Below are 19749 nucleotides of genomic sequence, written 5' to 3'. Positions count from 1 at the left end.
AAACAAGAGCTGATCAAAAAGAGGTCGGACAGCAGAGTACTTACAATACTGTAAAAATCCACAAAGGATGCAAAAGCATGAACAACATATCAGAAAAATATATCCATCAAAATAAAAACATTTAATGACTCAAAAGGCCACCTAAGTGGCAACCTCAAGAGTTCAAAAGTGTTTTGTTTTCAAAATAAAGTTGCATAGAAGCAACTGAAAATTAAGAAGTCTACCACATTAAAAGTTACAAAAAACTAGAATTTAAAAACCCACAAGCCGGGCTATACAAATAAACAAGAGATCATAAGGGGTCCAAAGTCTCCCCACTAGTAGCATCCGTGGCGGAAGGAGGAGGAATGATCTTCATGGGGGTAACATCCACAGTCCCATCCTCCCGGTTAAGAATTTGAACATCAGGATCAGATTCGGGATGGTTGACCTCAGCAGAAGGAGTTGAAGAAGTTGTGGCTGCAGAAGCTTTGGCTGGCGCGCAGGGAGGTCCGTCATCTTCATCATCTGGGGCAGGCGCTATCTTGCCATCCTCCACCACATTATCCAAGCTGAAGAGAGTCAGGTCGAGCTCAGGGGCAAGAACTCGGACATGGGCCTTTAAATTTTCATAAGCCCCCGTCACAGTATCTACCAAATGACCCTGGAGATCAGCGTAATCCGCTTGGGCAGAATCAAGCCTCTCCCTAAACTCCAACAGCTCGGCATAAGTGCGGGTATAGCTCTCCTTGTAGTTTTTTGCCGTTTTCCCAGCCAGGTTGGCAGCAGCCTTAGCAGCAGTAACCCACGACTTCTCCTTCTCCAAATCCAGCTCCAATTTGGCCACCTTAGCATCAAGCTCATCCTTCCACCCCTTGATTATATCAAATTCTGACTTAGCATCCTCCATAAAAGCCTTCGTCGCATGGACCGGGGAACCCTGGACCGTACGGAATAAAGCTACTCCCATATGAGCCATCCAAACACTATTGCTAGTAATGAAGTCCAAGTGACAAAGGATGGACACATCATCTATTGGAAGATGGCCATAGGGAGCAATCTGATTATCCACAAACCCCACGACATCAAAATCAGGGGCATTCAAGTCATAGGGATTAATAGTCTTTTACTTTTTTGGAGGAGGACCAGCAGCAGTAAGGGAGGAAGTGGCACCAGAGAATGGTCGAACTGGGTCTGAGGGGACAGTCCAGACCTGAGGAGTTGGAATAACCTTCCTCGGCCCAGAAGCACCCGATGTTGGTTTCTTTGGAGGCACTTGAGAAGACTCTCCCTCTGCAGTCTTGGCCAAGATGTTTTGAGCAGCTGTTGCTTTCTTAGCCCTCCAAAAGTGTTTTATGGAATCCATAGATTTTACCATATCTGCAAAGAAGGAACCAAGAAAATAAGTCACAAACAGAAAAAGGCAAAATTCAACCACAAAGCAAAACTATTGAAAAAAAGTCAGTCACTACCCAGTTCAGGACAAAGAAGGGAAGGATCTCCTAGAAACTTCTTTGTGTCGAGATGAGGAGGCTCCTCCCAATTTTCCTCTAACACATTTACAAAGGCCTGCTCGACCTCATCCAGACTTTCCCAAGAGTACCTAGCCACTACTACATTCTTTTGTTAGCACAAAGGGAAGGTGGGCTCATTATTCTCATCTAAGAAGAAAGGGCGAACACCCTCAACAGCTCAGACCTTGAAATAGTAATTCTTAAAATCCCTAAAGGACTCATCATACATAGAGAACACTTTCTTTCCTTGAGTAGCTCGGAAAGAAACCCAGGAGGCTTTCTTCTTAGCTACCCCAGGCTTCGTCAACATAAAAAAGTAAAGGAAGAGAGTTTGGGTAGGTCGGATATCCAATTCTTGACACAACAATTGGAAGATTTTTATGAAACCCCATGAGTTCGGATGGAGCTGAGAAGGGGCTACATTGCAGGACCACAACAACTCGGTCTCAAAAGGGGTAAAAAGAATGGAAATATTTAATTGACTAAAGAAGTAGTCATAAGCATAGAAAAAGGGACGTTCCCCTTGAGTCAATGGAGGAAAACTAACCCTCTCCTCAGGGTCAAGTGACACCAACTTATAATTTTTCTCCTGGTCCCTATTACTACAAATTCTATGGTACCTCCTAAGTCGCACACAACACTCAGGGTCAGCCACAGTAACGCACATCAAAACGATGGAGTCCAGCCAGTCAGACATGCCGTCCGGGATCTTAGTAGACATCTCAACAATGTTTTTGCGGGAAGACATAGGTCAACTATTCCTACAGTAAGAAAAAGAAAAAATGGGTTACTACCAAACAACTCGGACAAATATGGAAACAACTCGGACAATAACATATGAACATCAAGAGTCAGACACGGCAGTAAAAGGGAAACTCCAAGATTCACACTAAAGTCCAGGGGCACCCTTTGGAGACAGTGTTTCGGAGGTTACCTGAAACTGTAGGTCGATCTCGGACGAGATCTTCTATACTGGTCAGAGCTGACGTGTCCGGCTGATGGGTGGTGGCCAAAACTGTTGCGTCCGACTTGTTGGACTGAGAGTGCTGCTGATCCTTCGTCACCGGAGGGTGGTGGTACCTGCAAGGGACTCCGATACTTAATTTAGCAAGGGTATTAAGCAGGTATTTTAGTAGAATCAGTGTATGAGTTATACCTGGGTGCTCCAGTGTATTTATAGAGGTGTGGAGTGACCTTCTTTAGATAAGGTAAGTTAGTTATCTTATCTTATCTTATCTTATCTTATCTTATCTTTGAGTGAGGTCATTTTATCTTCAAGGGAACTGCCTTTATCTCTATAGGCCTGGGCTGCCTTTGGATTTGGATCGTGTTCTTCTATTTGGGCCCTTTATTGGGCTTTCCTGACGATTTGGCCGAGCTCTTGAAGAAGAGGTCGGATGGTTTGACCTAAAGAGGTCGGTCGCTTTGTCGCTAATTATCCCGGGTCGGACAGCTCGACCCAGGGTATGAACAGTGCCCCTGCTCGAGCTTTGGTCTTTCTTTTAAGGTCGAGTCTGGATTTTAGGACTTTGATCCTTTTCTGGTGAAAGCCGAACTCGAGCATCTGTCGATTTCCTCTTTGTAGAGTCTTCCTTTGAATTTGGAACGTTTTCTTTATTCTTAAAAGCGCGCGCTTTGTATTAGCGCTCTGTTCTTGGGAATGTGCGAGGGTTTAATACCCTCATTAATTATTTTTAATGCCCCATTTCCTTTGCCTCTTCATTTTGAATTTTGGACTCAGAAAAAATGGTTTCCTCTTCTCTGTAACTTCCCCCTTTTTTCTCTTTTCCTTTCCGTTTCACCTAAAGCTTGCATTTTTGTTTTTCTCTGTGACGCTTTTTGCTCGAGAGGTGGTTCTAATCCTTATCGCTTCAGCTTTCATCAGAGTTTTCTCCTTTTCCAGGTTGGTTTTTCCTTACTTTCTTTGTTGCTTGCGTTATGTTATTTCTTGTTCTGACTTTAAAAAGTTTGAACTTTTTGTATCGCTGTGCATCTGCTAAAAGCTTGAACTTTTTTGTATCACTGTTCGCCTTCTTGTTTACTGTTGTGGGGGGTTTTTCTTGCTTTTGAAATGGTCCTTCTGTACTCTAGGGTTCGTACTGCTTGTTTTTCTTCTTTTGCAAACTGCATGAACCTGCTTGCTTTCTCGAAAGGTTGCGCCTTTAATGTCTTTCGCCATGCTGATAGTTTTCTTTGCTGATGAATTTTGTAAAAGATAATGATGCTTTTTTTTATTTCCCTGAAAAAGGTTGTGTCTTTGATGGCTCCTTCTTGATACGTTTTGTTATTTGGTTGCTTTTGTTTGTTGACCAACTGAGACTGTGGGTCTGGAGCTTAGTTGTTTTGATGGTTTTATCTGTGGCTCGTGGCTTTCTACTCATAGTGTCGTTTTAGTTGAAAGGGGTCATTATCTTTCTGCATCGAGGTGTAGGCTTGTAGGTTTTCCTGAGTTCTTGTTCTGTTAACTGCCTCCAAAGGATGCCCCGGATCTTTTTGGTGTGGGTCCTGGGGTTTCCTTTTGTTGCTTGTACTGCGCTGAATTATTTTGGCCGAGTTGTTTTGATTTCGTCCGAGATGTTTTTTAGTAATCCAATCTTCTTTTCTTGTTTGTAGGACTAGTTGGCCATGTCTTCTCGCAAAAATATTGTAGAGACGTCCTCTAAGGTTCCTGAGGGGATGTCCGATTGGTTGGACTCCCTTATTTTAATGTGTGTTTCTGTGGTGAATGCTAAATTCTGTATGGAGCTTAGGAACATCACCGCCTCTGTAAGAGTAGAGATCAAGAAAGGAATTATGAATTGGTAGCACCTGATTCCGAGGAGAGGGTTTGCGTTCCTGCTCTGACCCGGGGGGAGCGCCCTTTCTTTCATGCTTACGACTATTTTTTCAGCCAGTTGGACATCACTTTTCCCTTCACTTCTTTTGAGACCGATTTGTTGTGGTCGTGTAATGTAGCTCCGTCCCAGCTCCATCCAAACTCCTGGGGCTTTATCATGATTTTTCAGCTTCTTTGCCAAGATTTGGATGTTACTCCTTCTCAAACTCTTTTCCTTTATTTGTTTGTTTTAACTAAGCCCGAGATTTCTTCAAAAAAGAAAGCCTCGTGGGTTTCCTTTAGATCTGCACAAGGGCATAAAGTTTTTACCATGTATGACGAGTCCTTTAGGGACTTCAAGAATTATTTTTTCAAGGTCCGAGATGTTGAGGGAGCTCGGCCCTTTTTTCTGGAAGCGAATGATGAGCCATCCTTCCCCTTGTGTTGGCAACAGAATGTAGTAGTATCCCGATATACGTGGGAGATGCTCAACGAAATTGAGCAGGCTTTTATAACTATTTTGGAGGACCTTTGGGGGGAACCTCCTCATCTGGATACTAAAAAATCTTTGAGGGACCCCTCCCTTGTCCGAACTGCATTGGGTATTACTTGATATATTTTGCTTCTTGTTTTTTATTTTTCTTTCTTCTTCTTTCCTGGTTTGTAATCTGCTTCCCTGATTTCTTTGTTTGTCAGAGATGGCAAAGAATAACGACTCGATGAAAGCTTTCAAGAAGGAGAGAAAGGCTACTGCAGCTCAGAACATCTCGGCTAGGGCGGATGGGGAGGGGTCCTCTCAGGTTTCGTTGAAGCCACCTGTGTCGAGCTCTCCTGGACCGAGAAGAATGATCCCTACTCCTCGAGTCCGTTTAGTTGATCCTCCGCAGTCTTCTGCTGTTACTACTGGCGCTCCTCCTCCGAAAAAACAAAAGACAACTAAGCCTTTTAACCTTGATGCCCTTGATTTTGATGCGGTTGAGTTTGTCAATCAGCAGATCGGTCCTTATGGTACCATCCCTACTGATGATGTCTCTCTTCTTTGCCATTTGGACTTTATTACTCGAAGCAGCATCAAGATGGCACATATGGGAGCTGCCATGTACCGGACTGCCTAAGATCTTCCCCTTTATGCCACCAAAGCTTTTATGGAGGAGGTTAAGAGGGAGTTCGACAGGATGAAGGGTTTGAAGGAGGAGCTCCAAGTGAAAGTGACCAAGCTAGAGAAGGAGTTGGAAGGCAAAAAGGCTAGTTCTATTGCCTTGGCGGCTTCTGTGAGGTTGGTTGAAGACACGGCATTAAGGCACAAGGAGAGCTATGTCACGACCTACAGGAAAGTGATGCATCTCAGGGAGGAGTTGGAGTCTGCCCAGGCTGATTATGTCGAGCTCCAGGGTCACCTTGTGGGCAGCGTAAATGCTGCTTATGAGAACCTGAAGGAGCAGGTTCGGGTTCTTACCCCCGAGCTTGACCTTACTCTCTTCAGCCTGAAAAACGTTGTAAAGGATGGCAAGATTGTCCCTGATGACCCTGATGATGATGATGTTGAACCTTCTTCTGTGCCTGTCGCCAAAACTTCTGTTGCGCCGACTTCTTCAGTTCCTTCATCTGAGGCTGGTCATCCCGAATCAGAACCTGATTGCCAGATCTTAAATCAGGATGACGGGACAGTGGATGTAGTGCCTCTTCAGACTCGCCCTCCTTCACCCCGTGCTGCTGCCGAGAAGCATTCGGATCTTTAATGATTTTTCTAAATGTTTATGTAGATAGCCCGACTTGTGGGCCTTTGAACTCTTTATTTTTGTAAATGGTGGTTGCTGACTCTAATACTTTCTTAGTTGCTTGTTTAGCAACTTAATTTTGAAAAACAAAGTAGTTTCCAAGCTCTTGGGACTAATTTTGGTAGCCTTTTGAGCTTGTTATTATAACTTTATGTTTTTCATATCATGTCTGTTTTCATCTGTCTTACTAGATACCTTTTCAGGTTTTTTGGGAGTGTTAGAGCCTTTTTGTCTGACCTCCGTGGATTGCCCTTGTATTTCGTACTTGTGGCTTGATTCCTTCGGGGTTGTGTATGTTTGTGTCCAACTTGTATGTCGGCCTCCTCATTTTGGCTTGAAGTTATTTCTAGTAACCCGTTCTTGTTTGGACCTTTGTGAGGTCTCTGTTAGGATTTACTTTATAACGTTAAGGTACTGGAAGACAGAGTGCTTTGGGCCACGGCCAAGACTCAATAAAGTAGCTGTGTTCAAGAATCATCATACTTAACTAGGAGAATCAATAACACTATCTGGATTCTGAGTTCCTAAAGAAGCCAATCATTCTGTTCCAAAGGATAAAGTGAGATGCCAAAACTATTCAGAGACAAAAGCTAAAAGTCCCGCTCATCTAATTAATACTGATCTTCATAGATGTTTTTGGAGTTCATTGCATATTCTCTTCTTTTATCTTATTTGATCTTCTTGCTTGGGGACAAGCACATCTAAGTTTGGTGTTTGATGAGCGGATAATTTATACACTTTTGGCATTGTTTTTAGTATATTTTAGTGTGATCTAGTTAGTTTTTAGTATATTTTTATTAGTTTTTAATTAAAATTCACTTTTCTAGACTTTACTATGAGTTTGTGTGTTTTTCTGTAATTTCAGTATTTTCTGGCTGAAATTGAGGGATCTGAGCAAAAATCTGATCCAGAGACTCAAAAGGACTGCAGATGCTGTTGGATTCTGACCTCCCTGCACTCGAAGTGGATTTTCTGGAGCTACAGAAGCTCAATTGGCGCGCTAACCGGCGTTCAAAGTCACCTCAAGAAATCCCAGCGTTAAACGCCGAACTGGCACCTAAATGGGAGTTAAACGCCCAACTGGCATAGAAGCTGGCGTTTAACTCCAAGAGGAGTCTCTACACGAAAATGCTTCATTTGCTCAGCCCAAGCACACACCAAGTGGGCCCGGAAGTGGATTTTTATGTCATTTACTCATCTTGTACACTTTAGGCTACTAGTTTTCTATAAGTAGGACCTTTTGCTATTGTATTTGATATCGGCTGATCTTTGGAACCTTTTCTTTAGATCTTTTGATCACTTTGGGAGGCTGGCCATTCGGCCATGCCTAGACCTTGTTCTTATGTATTTCAACGGTGGAGTTTCTACACACCATAGATTAAGGTGTGGAGCTCTGCTGTACCTCGAGTATTAATGCAATTACTATTGTTCTTCTATTCAATTCCGCTTGTTCTTGTTCCAAGATATCACTTGTTCTTCAACTTGATAAAGGTGATGATTGACACTCATCATCATTCTCACTCATGAACAAGGTGACTGACAACCATTCTTGTTCTACAAGCATACGAGGCTTAGTGAATATCTCTTGGATTTCTGATCGCATGATGCATGGTTGATCGCCTGACAACCGAGTGCTCGCCTGACAAACGAGCCAGCCATTCCGTGAGATCAGAGTCTTCGTGGTATAGGCAAGAACTGATGGCGGCATTCAAGAAATCCGGAAGGTCTAACCTTGTCTGTGGTATTCTGAGTAGGATTCAATGATTGAATGACTGTGACGTGCTTCAAACTCCGAAAGGCGGGGCGTTAGTGACAGACGCAAAAGAATCACTGGATTCTATTCCGGCCGGACCGGAACCGACAGATGATTAGCCTATGCTGTGACAGAGCATCAGGGACGTATTTCACTGAGAGGATGGGAGGTAGCCATTGACAACGTGAAACCCTACACAAGCTTGCCATGGAAAGGAGTAAGAAGGATTGGATGAAGACAGTAGGAAAGCAAAGAGACGGAAGGGAAGGCATCTTCATACGCTTATCTGAAGCTCTTACACAATGATATACATAAGTATCTCTATCTTTATCTTTATGCTTTATTCATCATCTATATCCAATTGAGTCTGCCTGACTGAGATTTACAAGGTGACCATAGCTTGCTTCATACCACCAATCTCCGTGGGATCGACCCTTACTCGCGTAAGGTTTATTACTTGGACGACCCAGTGCACTTGCTGGTTAGTTGTGCGAAGTTGTGTTTATGCCATGGTATTGAGCACCAAGTCTTTGGAGCCATTACTAGGGATTGTTTATGTTTTGAAAAGTATTGATCACAATTTCGTGCACCAAGTTTTTGGCGCCGTTGCCGGGGATTGTTCGTGTATGGACAACTGACGGTTCATCTTGTTGCTTAGATTAGGTATTTATTTTTTCGAAATTCTTGAAGATGAATTCTAGATTTCATGATGATTTGTTGAAATCTGGCTGGCTGAGAAGCCATGTCTAATTTCATTGGACCGGGTTTCAACTTATCATCACAAAAGCTTGTGATTTTTTTTATCAATCTTTCTTTTGGAGCAGTGATCTGCTAAGGCTTGGCTGGCCTTTGGCCACGTCTAGTGTTTTGGACCGAAGCTTTCTTTGAAAGCTTGGCTGGCTGTGAAGCCATGTCTAATTCCTGGACTGGAGTCTTAGACTAGCATTGCATTGATTCCTGGAATTCTCATTAAGAATTTTGATATCTTTTTCCACTTAATTTTCGAAAATCACAAAAACAAAAAAATTCACAAAAACCATAAAAACCAAAAATATTTGATGTTTCTTGCTTGAGTCTATTGTCTCATCTTAAGTTTGGTGTCAATTGCATGCATTCATTCATGTGTCTTAAGGATCTTCAAGTAATTCTTGATGATTTCTTACTCTGATCTTTGAATTCTTTTGACTTGAGTGTTTATGTGTCTCATATAGTGTCAATAGTATACAAACTGCTAAGTTTGGTGTCTTGCATGCATTGTTATTTGATTCTTGTTGCATTTTGATTATTAAAAATCCAAAAATATTTTTTTATTTGTGTCTTTTCAAGTCAATAACACAAAGAATTGAAGATTCAGAACATACTGCAGAGGAATTATACAGAAAAAGCTGAGCATTCGAAAATGCCCAGTGAAGAAGACAGACTGGCGTTTAAACGCCAGCCCAGGGTACCTGTTGGGCGTTTAACGCCCAAAAAGGGTGCATTTTGGGCGTTAAACGCCAGAATGGATACCATTCTGGGCGTTTAACGCCAGGATGGTGCTAGGGGGAAGATTTTGTTTTTCAAATCAAATTTTTTTCAAGTTTTCAAAGTTTTTTCAAATCAAATCTTTTTTAAATCATATCTTTTCAATCAATGTTTTCAAAATTAATTTCTTTCCTTTTCAAAGATACTTACTAACAATTAATGTTTGATTCAAATTTCAAGATTGTTGCCTTTTCTGTTGAGAAAGGTTTAATGTTTTGAATCATATCTTTTCTTGTTAGCAAGTCATTATTTTCAAAATCAAATCTTTTTAATTGTTTTCAAAACATATCTTTTAAAATTGTTTTCAATTCAAATCTTTTCAATCATATCTTTTTAATCACATCTTTTTCAAAATAAGTTTTCAATCAAATCTTTTTCTAATTTCAAAATCTTTTTCCAAAAAATCACTTGATTTCTTTCTCACTTTTTCGAAAATCAATTAAGTGTTTTTCAAAATTTTTTCAAATCTTTTTAATTTAATTTTCGAAAATTACCTTCCCCTCTTCCCACATCCTTCTATTTATGGAGTACTACTCCTTCTCATGCACATTCGAACCTTATCTAATTAAAGTTCGAATTCTTCTTCTCTTTCTTCTTTCTTCTATTTTTCTTTTCCTCTGACACCTCAAGGAATCTCTATACTGTGACATAGAGGATTCCATATCTTCTTGTTCTCTTCTCTTTCATATGAGCAGGAGCAGAGACAAAGGCATTCTTGTTGAAGCTGACCCTGAACCTGAAAGGACCTTGAAGAGAAAGCTAAGAGAAGCCAAAGCACAACTCTCTTTAGAGGACCTGACCGAATTCTTCAAAGAAGAAGAACCCATGGCAGCCGAAAACAACAACAATGCCAACAATGCAAGGAAGGTGTTGGGTGACTTTACTGCACCTACTCCCGACTTCTATGGGAGAAGCATCTCTATCCCTGCCATTGGAGCAAACAACTTTGAGCTTAAGCCTCAATTAGTTTCTCTAATGCAACAGAATTGCAAGTTCCATGGACTTCCAATGGAAGATCCTCATCATTCTTAGCTGAATTCTTACAAATCTGTGACACAGTCAAGACTAATGGGGTAGACCCTGAGGTCTATAGACTGATGCTATTCCCTTTTGCTGTAAGAGACAGGGCTAGAATATGGTTGGACTCTCAACCTAAAGAAAGCCTGGACTCTTGGGAAAAGCTAGTCAATGCCTTCTTGGCAAAGTTCTTTCCACCACAAAGATGGAGTAAGCTTAGAGTGGAAGTCCAAACCTTCAGACAGAAGGATGGAGAATCCCTCTATGAAGCTTGGGAAAGATACAAATAATTGATCAGAAAATGTCCTTCTGACATGCTTTCTGAATGGAGCATCATAGGTATTTTCTATGATGGTCTCTCTGAACTATCTAAGATGTCCTTGGATAGCTCTGCTGGAGGATCTCTTCATCTGAAGAGACGCCTACAGAAGCTCAAGAGCTCATTGAAATGGTTGCAAATAACCAATTCATGTACACTTCTGAGAAAATCCTGTGAACAATGGGACAAGTCAGAAGAAAGGAGTTCTTGAGATTGACACTCTGAACGCCATTTTGGCTCAGAACAAGATATTGACTCAACAAGTCAATTTGATTTCTCAAAGTCTGTCTGGAATGCAAAATGCACCAAGTAGTACCAAGGATGCTTCATCTGAGGAAGAAGCTTATGATCCTGAGAACCCTTCAATGGAAGAGGTGAATTACCTAGGAGAACCCTATGGTAACACCTATAATTCTTCATGGAGAAATCACCCAAATCTCTCATGGAAGAATCAAGAGAGACCTCAACAAGGTTTCAATAATGGTGGAAGAAACAGGTTTAACAATGGCAAACCTTTTCCATCATCTTCTCAGCAACAGACAGAGAATCTTAAGCAGAACCCCTCTGACTTAGCAACCATGGTCTCTGATCTAATTAAAACCACTCAAGTTTCATGAATGAAACAAGGTCCTCCATTAGAAATTTGGAGGCACAAGTGGGACAGCTGAGCAAGAAAGTTACTGAACTCCCTCCAAGTACTCTCCCAAGCAATACAGAAAATCCAAAAGGAGAGTGCAAAGCCATCAACATGGCCGAATTTGGAGAGGAAGGAGAGGAAGTGGACGCCACTGAGGAAGGCCTCAATGGGCGTGCACTGACCTCCACTGAGTTCCCCAATGAGGAACCATGGAATCTGGGCCTCAAAATGAGACCATAGAGATTCCATTGGACTTACTTCTGCCTTTCACGAGCTCTGATGAGTATTCTTCCTCTGAAGAGGATGAGTATGTCACTGAAGAGCAAGTTGCTAAATACCTTGGGCAATCATGAAGCTAAATGACAAGTTATTTGGAAATGAGACTTGGGAGGATGAACCTCCCTTGCTCACCAAAGAGCTGGATGACTTGTCTAGGCAGAAATTACCTCAAAAGAGACAAGACCCTGGGAAGTTTTCAATACCTTGTACCATAGGCACCATGACCTTCAAAAAGGCTCTGTGTGACTTAGGGTCAAGTGTAAACCTCATGCCTCTCTCAGTAATGGAGAAGCTAAGGATCTTTGAGGTACAAGCTGCAAAAATCTCACTAGAGATGGCAGACAACTCAAGAAAACAAGCTTATGGACTTGTAGAGAATGTTTTGGTTAAGATTGAAGACCATTACATACCTACTGATTTCATAGTCCTAGAGACTGGGAAATGCATGGATGAAACCATCATCCTTGGCAGACCTTTCCTAGCCACAGCAAAGGCTGTGATTGATGTTGATAGAGGTGAACTGATCATTCAAGTGAATGAAAAATCCTATGTGTTTAAGGCTCAAGGATATCCCTCTGTCACCATAGAGATGAGCATGAAGAGCTTCTCTCAAATCAGAGTCAAGAAGAGCCCCCACAGCCAAACTCTAAGTTTGGTGTTGGGAGGCCACAACCAAACTCTAAGTTTGGTGTTGAACCCCCACATTCAAACTCTAAGTTTGGTGTTGGGAGGTTCCAACATTGCTCTGAGTATCTGTGAGGCTCCATGAGAGCCCTCTGTCAAGCTACTGACATTAAAGAAGCGCTTGTTGGGAGGCAACCCAATGATTATATTTTATATATTTCTCTTTGTTATTTTATGTTTTTTGTAGGTTGATGATCATAAGAAGTCACAAAATCCATTGAAAAAGCAAAAACAGAATGAAAACAGGAAGAAAAACAGCACACCCTGGAGGAAGATGCTGCTGGCGTTCAAACGCCAGTAAGCCTAGCAGTTGGGCGTTTAACGCCCAGTCTGGCACCATTCTGGGCGTTTAATGCCAGAAAGGGGCACCAGACTGGCGTTAAACGCCAGAAAAGGGCAAGAACCTGGCGTTAAACGCCAGGAATGGGCATCAGCCCGGCGTTTAACGCCAGCAATGGCTCAAAACGTGAATTTTGATGCCATTTGGTGCAGGGATGCCTTTTCCTTGACACCACAGGATCTGTGGACCCCACAGGACCCCACCACCACTCTCTCTCTTCTTCCCCCATTCACCAATCACCTCAACACCTCTTCCCCAAAAACCCTTCACCTATCAAATCCCATCTTTCTCTTCACCACTCACATCCATCCTTCATAAAACCCCACCAACCTCACCCTTCAAATTCAAACCACTTTCCCTCCCAAACCCACCCATAATGGCCGAACCTCATCTCCCCTCTCTCCTATATAAACCCTTCTTCACCCCTTCATTTTCACACAACCTAAACCACACTTCTCCCCCTCTTTGGCCGAATACACCACCATCTCCCTCTTCCTCATTTCTTCTTCTTCTACTCACTTCTTTCTTCTTTTGCTCGAGGACGAGCAAACATCTTAAGTTTGGTGTGGTAAAAGCGTTGCTTTTTCGTTTTTCCATAACCATTATGGCATCCAAGGCCGGAGAAACCTCTAGAAAGAGGAAAGGGAAAGCAAAAGCTTCCACCTCCGAGTCATGGGAGATGGATAGATTCATCTCAAGGGTGCATCAAGACCACTTCTATGAAGTTGTGGCCTTGAAGAAGGTGATCCCCGAGGTCCCCTTTTCACTCAAAAGGGTGAATATCCGGAGATCCGCCATGAGATCCGAAGAAGAGGTTGGGAAGTGCTTACCAACCCCATTCAACAAGTCGGAATCTTGATGGTTCAAGAGTTCTATGCCAATGCATGGATCACCAAGAACCATGATCAAAGTGTGAACCCGGATCCAAAGAATTATCTTACAATGGTTCGGGGGAAATACTTGGACTTTAGTCCGGAAAGTGTGAGGGTGGCGTTCAACTTGCCTATGATGCAAGGAGATGAACATCCTTACACAGAAGGGTCAACTTTGATCAAAGGTTGGACCAAGTCCTCACAGTCATATGTGAAGAGGGCGCACAATGGAAGAGAGATTCAAGAGGCAAGCCGGTTCAATTGAGAAGGCATGACCTCAAACCCGTGGCTAGAGGATGGTTGGAGCTCATCCAACGCTCAATCATTCCCACTAGCAACCGGTCCGAAGTTACTCTAGACCGGGCCATCATGATCCATAGCATCATGATTGGAGAAGAAGTGGAAGTTCATGAGGTTATAGCCCAAGAACTCTACAAGGTGGCGGACAAGTCCTCTACCTTGGCAAGGTTAGCCTTTCCTCACCTCATTTGTCACCTTTGTTATTCAGTTGGAGTTGACATAGAGGGAGACATCACCATTGATGAGGACAAGCCCATTACCAAGAAAAGGATGGAGCACACAAGAGACCCCTCTCATCATGAGATCCCTGAGATGCCTCAAGGGATGCACTTTCCTCCACAAAACTATTGGGAGCAACTAAATACCTCCCTAGGAGAATTGAGTTCCAACATGGGACAACTAAGGGTGGAGCACCAAGAACACTCCATTCTCCTCCATGAAATAAGAGAAGATCAAAGAATCATGAGAGAGGAGCAACAAAGGCAAGGAAGAGACATTGAGGAGCTTAAGCACTCCATAGGACCTTCAAGAGGAAGGAAGAGCCGCCATCACTAAGGTGGACCCGTTCCTTGATTTCCTTGTTCTTTATTCTTCTGTTTTTCGAATTTTAGTGCTTGTGTTTATCCATGTGTGTGTCTTATGATCATTAGTGTCTTAGTGTTTATGCCTTAAAGTTATGAATGTCCTATGAATCCATCACCTTTCTTAAATAAAAACGTGCTTAATTGAAAAGGAAAAGAATAGCATGAATTTTGAATTTTATAACAGTTTAATTATTTTGATGTGGTGGCAACACTTTTGTTCTCTGAATGTATGCTTGAACAGTGCATATGTCTTTTGAATTTGTGATTCATGAATGTTGGCTCTTGAAAGAATGATGAAAAAGGAGACATGTTACTGAGGATCTGAAAAATCATAAAAATGATTCTTGAAGCAAGAAAAAGCAGTGAATACAAAAAAAAAAGAAAGGGAAAAGCAAACGAAAAAAAAAATGAAACGAAAAAAAAAAGAGAAAGAGAAAGAAAAAGAAAGAAATAAAGTTGTGATCCAAAGCAATAAGAGTGTGCTTAAGAACCCTGGACACCTCTAGTTGGGGACTCTAGCAAAGCTGAGTCACAATCTGAAAAGGTTCACCCAATTATGTGTCTGTGGCATGTATGTATCCAGTGGTAATACTGGAAGACAGAGTGCTTTGGGCCACGGCCAAGACTCAATAAAGTAGCTGTGTTCAAGAATCATCATACTTAACTAGGAGAATCAATAACACTATCTGGATTCTGAGTTCCTAAAGAAGCCAATCATTCTGAGTTCCAAAGGATAAAGTGAGATGCCAAAACTATTCAGAGACAAAAAGCTAAAAGTCCCGCTCATCTAATTAATACTGATCTTCATAGATGTTTTTGGAGTTCATTGCATATTCTCTTCTTTTTATCTTATTTGATCTTCAGTTGCTTGGGGACAAGCAACAATCTAAGTTTGGTGTTGTGATGAGCGGATAATTTATACACTTTTTGGCATTGTTTTTAGTATATTTTTAGTGTGATCTAGTTAGTTTTTAGTATATTTTTATTAGTTTTTAATTAAAATTCACTTTTCTAGACTTTACTATGAGTTTGTGTGTTTTTCTGTAATTTCAGGTATTTTCTGGCTGAAATTGAGGGATCTGAGCAAAAATCTGATCCAGAGACTCAAAGGACTGCAGATGCTGTTGGATTCTGACCTCCCTGCACTCGAAGTGGATTTTCTGGAGCTACAGAGGCTCAATTGGCGCGCTCTCAACGGCGTTGGAAAGTAGACATCCTGGGCTTTCCAGAAATATATGATAGTCCATACTTTGCTCAAGATTTGATGGCCCAAACCGGCGTTCAAAGTCACCTCAAGAAATCCCAGCGTTAAACGCCGGAACTGGCACCTAAATGGGAGTTAAACGCCCAAACTGGCATAGAAGCTAGCGTTTAACTCCAAGAGGAGTCTCTACACGAAAATGCTTCATTTGCTCAGCCCAAGCACACACCAAGTGGGCCCGGAAGTGGATTTTTATGTCATTTACTCATCTTTGTACACTTTAGGCTACTAGTTTTCTATAAGTAGGACCTTTTGCTATTGTATTTGATATCGGCTGATCTTTGGAACCTTTTCTTTAGATCTTTTGATCACTTTGGGAGGCTGGCCATTCGGCCATGCCTAGACCTTGTTCTTATGTATTTTCAACGGTGGAGTTTCTACACACCATAGATTAAGGTGTGGAGCTCTGCTGTACCTCGAGTATTAATGCAATTACTATTGTTCTTCTATTCAATTCCGCTTGTTCTTGTTCCAAGATATCACTTGTTCTTCAACTTGATAAAGGTGATGATTGACACTCATCATCATTCTCACTCATGAACAAGGTGACTGACAACCATTCTTGTTCTACAAGCATACGAGGCTTAGTGAATATCTCTTGGATTTCTGATCGCATGATGCATGGTTGATCGCCTGACAACCGAGTGCTCGCCTGACAAACGAGCCAGCCATTCCGTGAGATCAGAGTCTTCGTGGTATAGGCAAGAACTGATGGCGGCATTCAAGAAAATCCGGAAGGTCTAACCTTGTCTGTGGTATTCTGAGTAGGATTCAATGATTGAATGACTGTGACGTGCTTCAAACTCCGAAAGGCAGGGCGTTAGTGACAGACGCAAAAGAATCACTGGATTCTATTCCGGTCGGACCGAGAACCGACAGATGATTAGCCTATGCTGTGACAGAGCATCAGGGACGTATTTTCACTGAGAGGATGGGAGGTAGCCATTGACAACGGTGAAACCCTACACAAGCTTGCCATGGAAAGGAGTAAGAAGGATTGGATGAAGACAATAGGAAAGCAAAGAGACGGAAGGGAAGGCATCTTCATACGCTTATCTGAAGCTCTTACACCAATGATATACATAAGTATCTCTATCTTTATCTTTATGCTTTATTCATCATCTATATCCAATTGAGTCTGCCTGACTGAGATTTACAAGGTGACCATAGCTTGCTTCATACCACCAATCTCCGTGGGATCGACCCTTACTCGCGTAAGGTTTATTACTTGGACGACCCAGTGCACTTGCTGGTTAGTTGTGCGAAGTTGTGTTTATGCCATGGTATTGAGCACCAAGTCTTTGGAGCCATTACTAGGGATTGTTTATGTTTTGAAAAGTATTGATCACAATTTCGTGCACCAAGTTTTTGGCGCCGTTGCCGGGGATTGTTCGTGTATGGACAACTGACGGTTCATCTTGTTGCTTAGATTAGGTATTTATTTTTTTCGAAATTCTTGAAGATGAATTCTAGAGTTTCATGATGATTTGTTGAAATCTGGCTGGCTGAGAAGCCATGTCTAATTTCATTGGACCGAGGTTTCAACTTATCATCACAAAAGCTTGTGATTTTTTTTATCAATCTTGCTTTTGGAGCAGTGATCTGCTAAGGCTTGGCTGGCCTTTGGCCACGTCTAGTGTTTTGGACCGAAGCTTTCTTTGAAAGCTTGGCTGGCTGTGAAGCCATGTCTAATTCCTGGACTGGAGTCTTAGACTAGCATTGCATTGATTCCTGGAATTCTCATTAAGAATTTTGATATCTTTTTCCACTTAATTTTCGAAAATCACAAAAACAAAAAATTCACAAAAACCATAAAAACCAAAAATATTTGATGTTTCTTGCTTGAGTCTATTGTCTCATCTTAAGTTTGGTGTCAATTGCATGCATTCATTCATGTGTCTTAAGGATCTTCAAGTAATTCTTGATGATTTCTTACTCTGATCTTTGAATTCTTTTGACTTGAGTGTTTATGTGTCTCATATAGTGTCAATAGTATACAAACTGCTAAGTTTGGTGTCTTGCATGCATTGTTATTTGATTCTTGTTGCATTTTGATTATTAAAAATCCAAAAATATTTTTTTATTTGTGTCTTTTCAAGTCAATAACACAAAGAATTGAAGATTCAGAACATACTGCAGAGGAATTATACAGAAAAAGCTGAGCATTCGAAAATGCCCAGTGAAGAAGACAGACTGGCGTTTAAACGCCAGCCAGGGTACCTGGTTGGGCGTTTAACGCCCAAAAAGGGTGCATTTTGGGCGTTAAACGCCAGAATGGATACCATTCTGGGCGTTTAACGCCAGGATGGTGCTAGGGGGAAGATTTTGTTTTTCAAATCAAATTTTTTTCAAGTTTTCAAAGTTTTTCAAAATCAAATCTTTTTTAAATCATATCTTTTCAATCAAATGTTTTCAAAATTAATTTCTTTCCTTTTTCAAAGATACTTACTAACAATTAATGATTTGATTCAAAATTTCAAGATTGTTGCCTTTTCTGTTGAGAAAGGTTTAATGTTTTGAATCATATCTTTTCTTGTTAGGCAAGTCATTAATTTTCAAAATCAAATCTTTTTAAAATTGTTTTCAAAACATATCTTTTAAAATTGTTTTCAATTCAAATCTTTTCAATCATATCTTTTTAATCACATCTTTTTCAAAATAAGTTTTCAATCAAATCTTTTTTCTAATTTCAAAATCTTTTTCCAAAAAATCACTTGATTTCTTTCTCACTTTTTCGAAAATCAATTAAGTGTTTTTCAAAATTTTTTCAAAATCTTTTTAATTTAATTTTCGAAAATTACCTTCCCCTCTTCCCACATCCTTCTATTTATGGAGTACTACTCCTTCTCAATGCACAATTCGAACCTTATCTAATTAAAGTTCGAATTCTTCTTCTCTTTCTTCTTTCTTCTATTTTTCTTTTCCTCTGACACCTCAAGGAATCTCTATACTGTGACATAGAGGATTCCATATCTTCTTGTTCTCTTCTCTTTCATATGAGCAGGAGCAGAGACAAAGGCATTCTTGTTGAAGCTGACCCTGAACCTGAAAGGACCTTGAAGAGAAAGCTAAGAGAAGCCAAAGCACAACTCTCTTTAGAGGACCTGACCGAATTCTTCAAAGAAGAAGAACCCATGGCAGCCGAAAACAACAACAATGCCAACAATGCAAGGAAGGTGCTGGGTGACTTTACTGCACCTACTCCCGACTTCTATGGGAGAAGCATCTCTATCCCTGCCATTGGAGCAAACAACTTTGAGCTTAAGCCTCAATTAGTTTCTCTAATGCAACAGAATTGCAAGTTCCATGGACTTCCAATGGAAGATCCTCATCAGTTCTTAGCTGAATTCTTACAAATCTGTGACACAGTCAAGACTAATGGGGTAGACCCTGAGGTCTATAGACTGATGCTATTCCCTTTTGCTGTAAGAGACAGGGCTAGAATATGGTTGGACTCTCAACCTAAAGAAAGCCTGGACTCTTGGGAAAAGCTAGTCAATGCCTTCTTGGCAAAGTTCTTTCCACCACAAAGATGGAGTAAGCTTAGAGTGGAAGTCCAAACCTTCAGACAGAAGGATGGAGAATCCCTCTATGAAGCTTGGGAAAGATACAAATAATTGATCAGAAAATGTCCTTCTGACATGCTTTCTGAATGGAGCATCATAGGTATTTTCTATGATGGTCTCTCTGAACTATCTAAGATGTCCTTGGATAGCTCTGCTGGAGGATCTCTTCATCTGAAGAAGACGCCTACAGAAGCTCAAGAGCTCATTGAAATGGTTGCAAATAACCAATTCATGTACACTTCTGAGAGAAATCCTGTGAACAATGGGACAAGTCAGAAGAAAGGAGTTCTTGAGATTGACACTCTGAACGCCATTTTGGCTCAGAACAAGATATTGACTCAACAAGTCAATTTGATTTCTCAAAGTCTGTCTGGAATGCAAAATGCACCAAGTAGTACCAAGGATGCTTCATCTGAGGAAGAAGCTTATGATCCTGAGAACCCTTCAATGGAAGAGGTGAATTACCTAGGAGAACCCTATGGTAACACCTATAATTCTTCATGGAGAAATCACCCAAATCTCTCATG

The 19749-nt window shown here is 41.2% G+C and overlaps 2 non-coding genes across 2 annotated transcripts; both read right to left on the bottom strand.

Moving 5' to 3' along the window:
* Positions 1–10592: 10592 nt before the first annotated feature.
* LOC130978528 (small nucleolar RNA R71) lies at positions 10593–10700 on the bottom strand. The gene has a single exon (XR_009086154.1). It is a non-coding gene; the product is annotated as a small nucleolar RNA R71 (small nucleolar RNA).
* An 8495-nt stretch (positions 10701–19195) lies between these two features.
* On the bottom strand, positions 19196–19303 carry LOC130978527 (small nucleolar RNA R71). Its single transcript, XR_009086153.1, has one exon. It is a non-coding gene; the product is annotated as a small nucleolar RNA R71 (small nucleolar RNA).
* Positions 19304–19749: the final 446 nt, after the last annotated feature.

This window comes from Arachis stenosperma, chromosome 4, assembly GCF_014773155.1.
Source record: "Arachis stenosperma cultivar V10309 chromosome 4, arast.V10309.gnm1.PFL2, whole genome shotgun sequence".
NCBI lineage: Eukaryota > Viridiplantae > Streptophyta > Magnoliopsida > Fabales > Fabaceae > Arachis > Arachis stenosperma.
The sequence above is the reverse complement of the archived record's forward strand: the minus strand, read 5'-3'. Positions and strand labels throughout refer to the sequence as shown.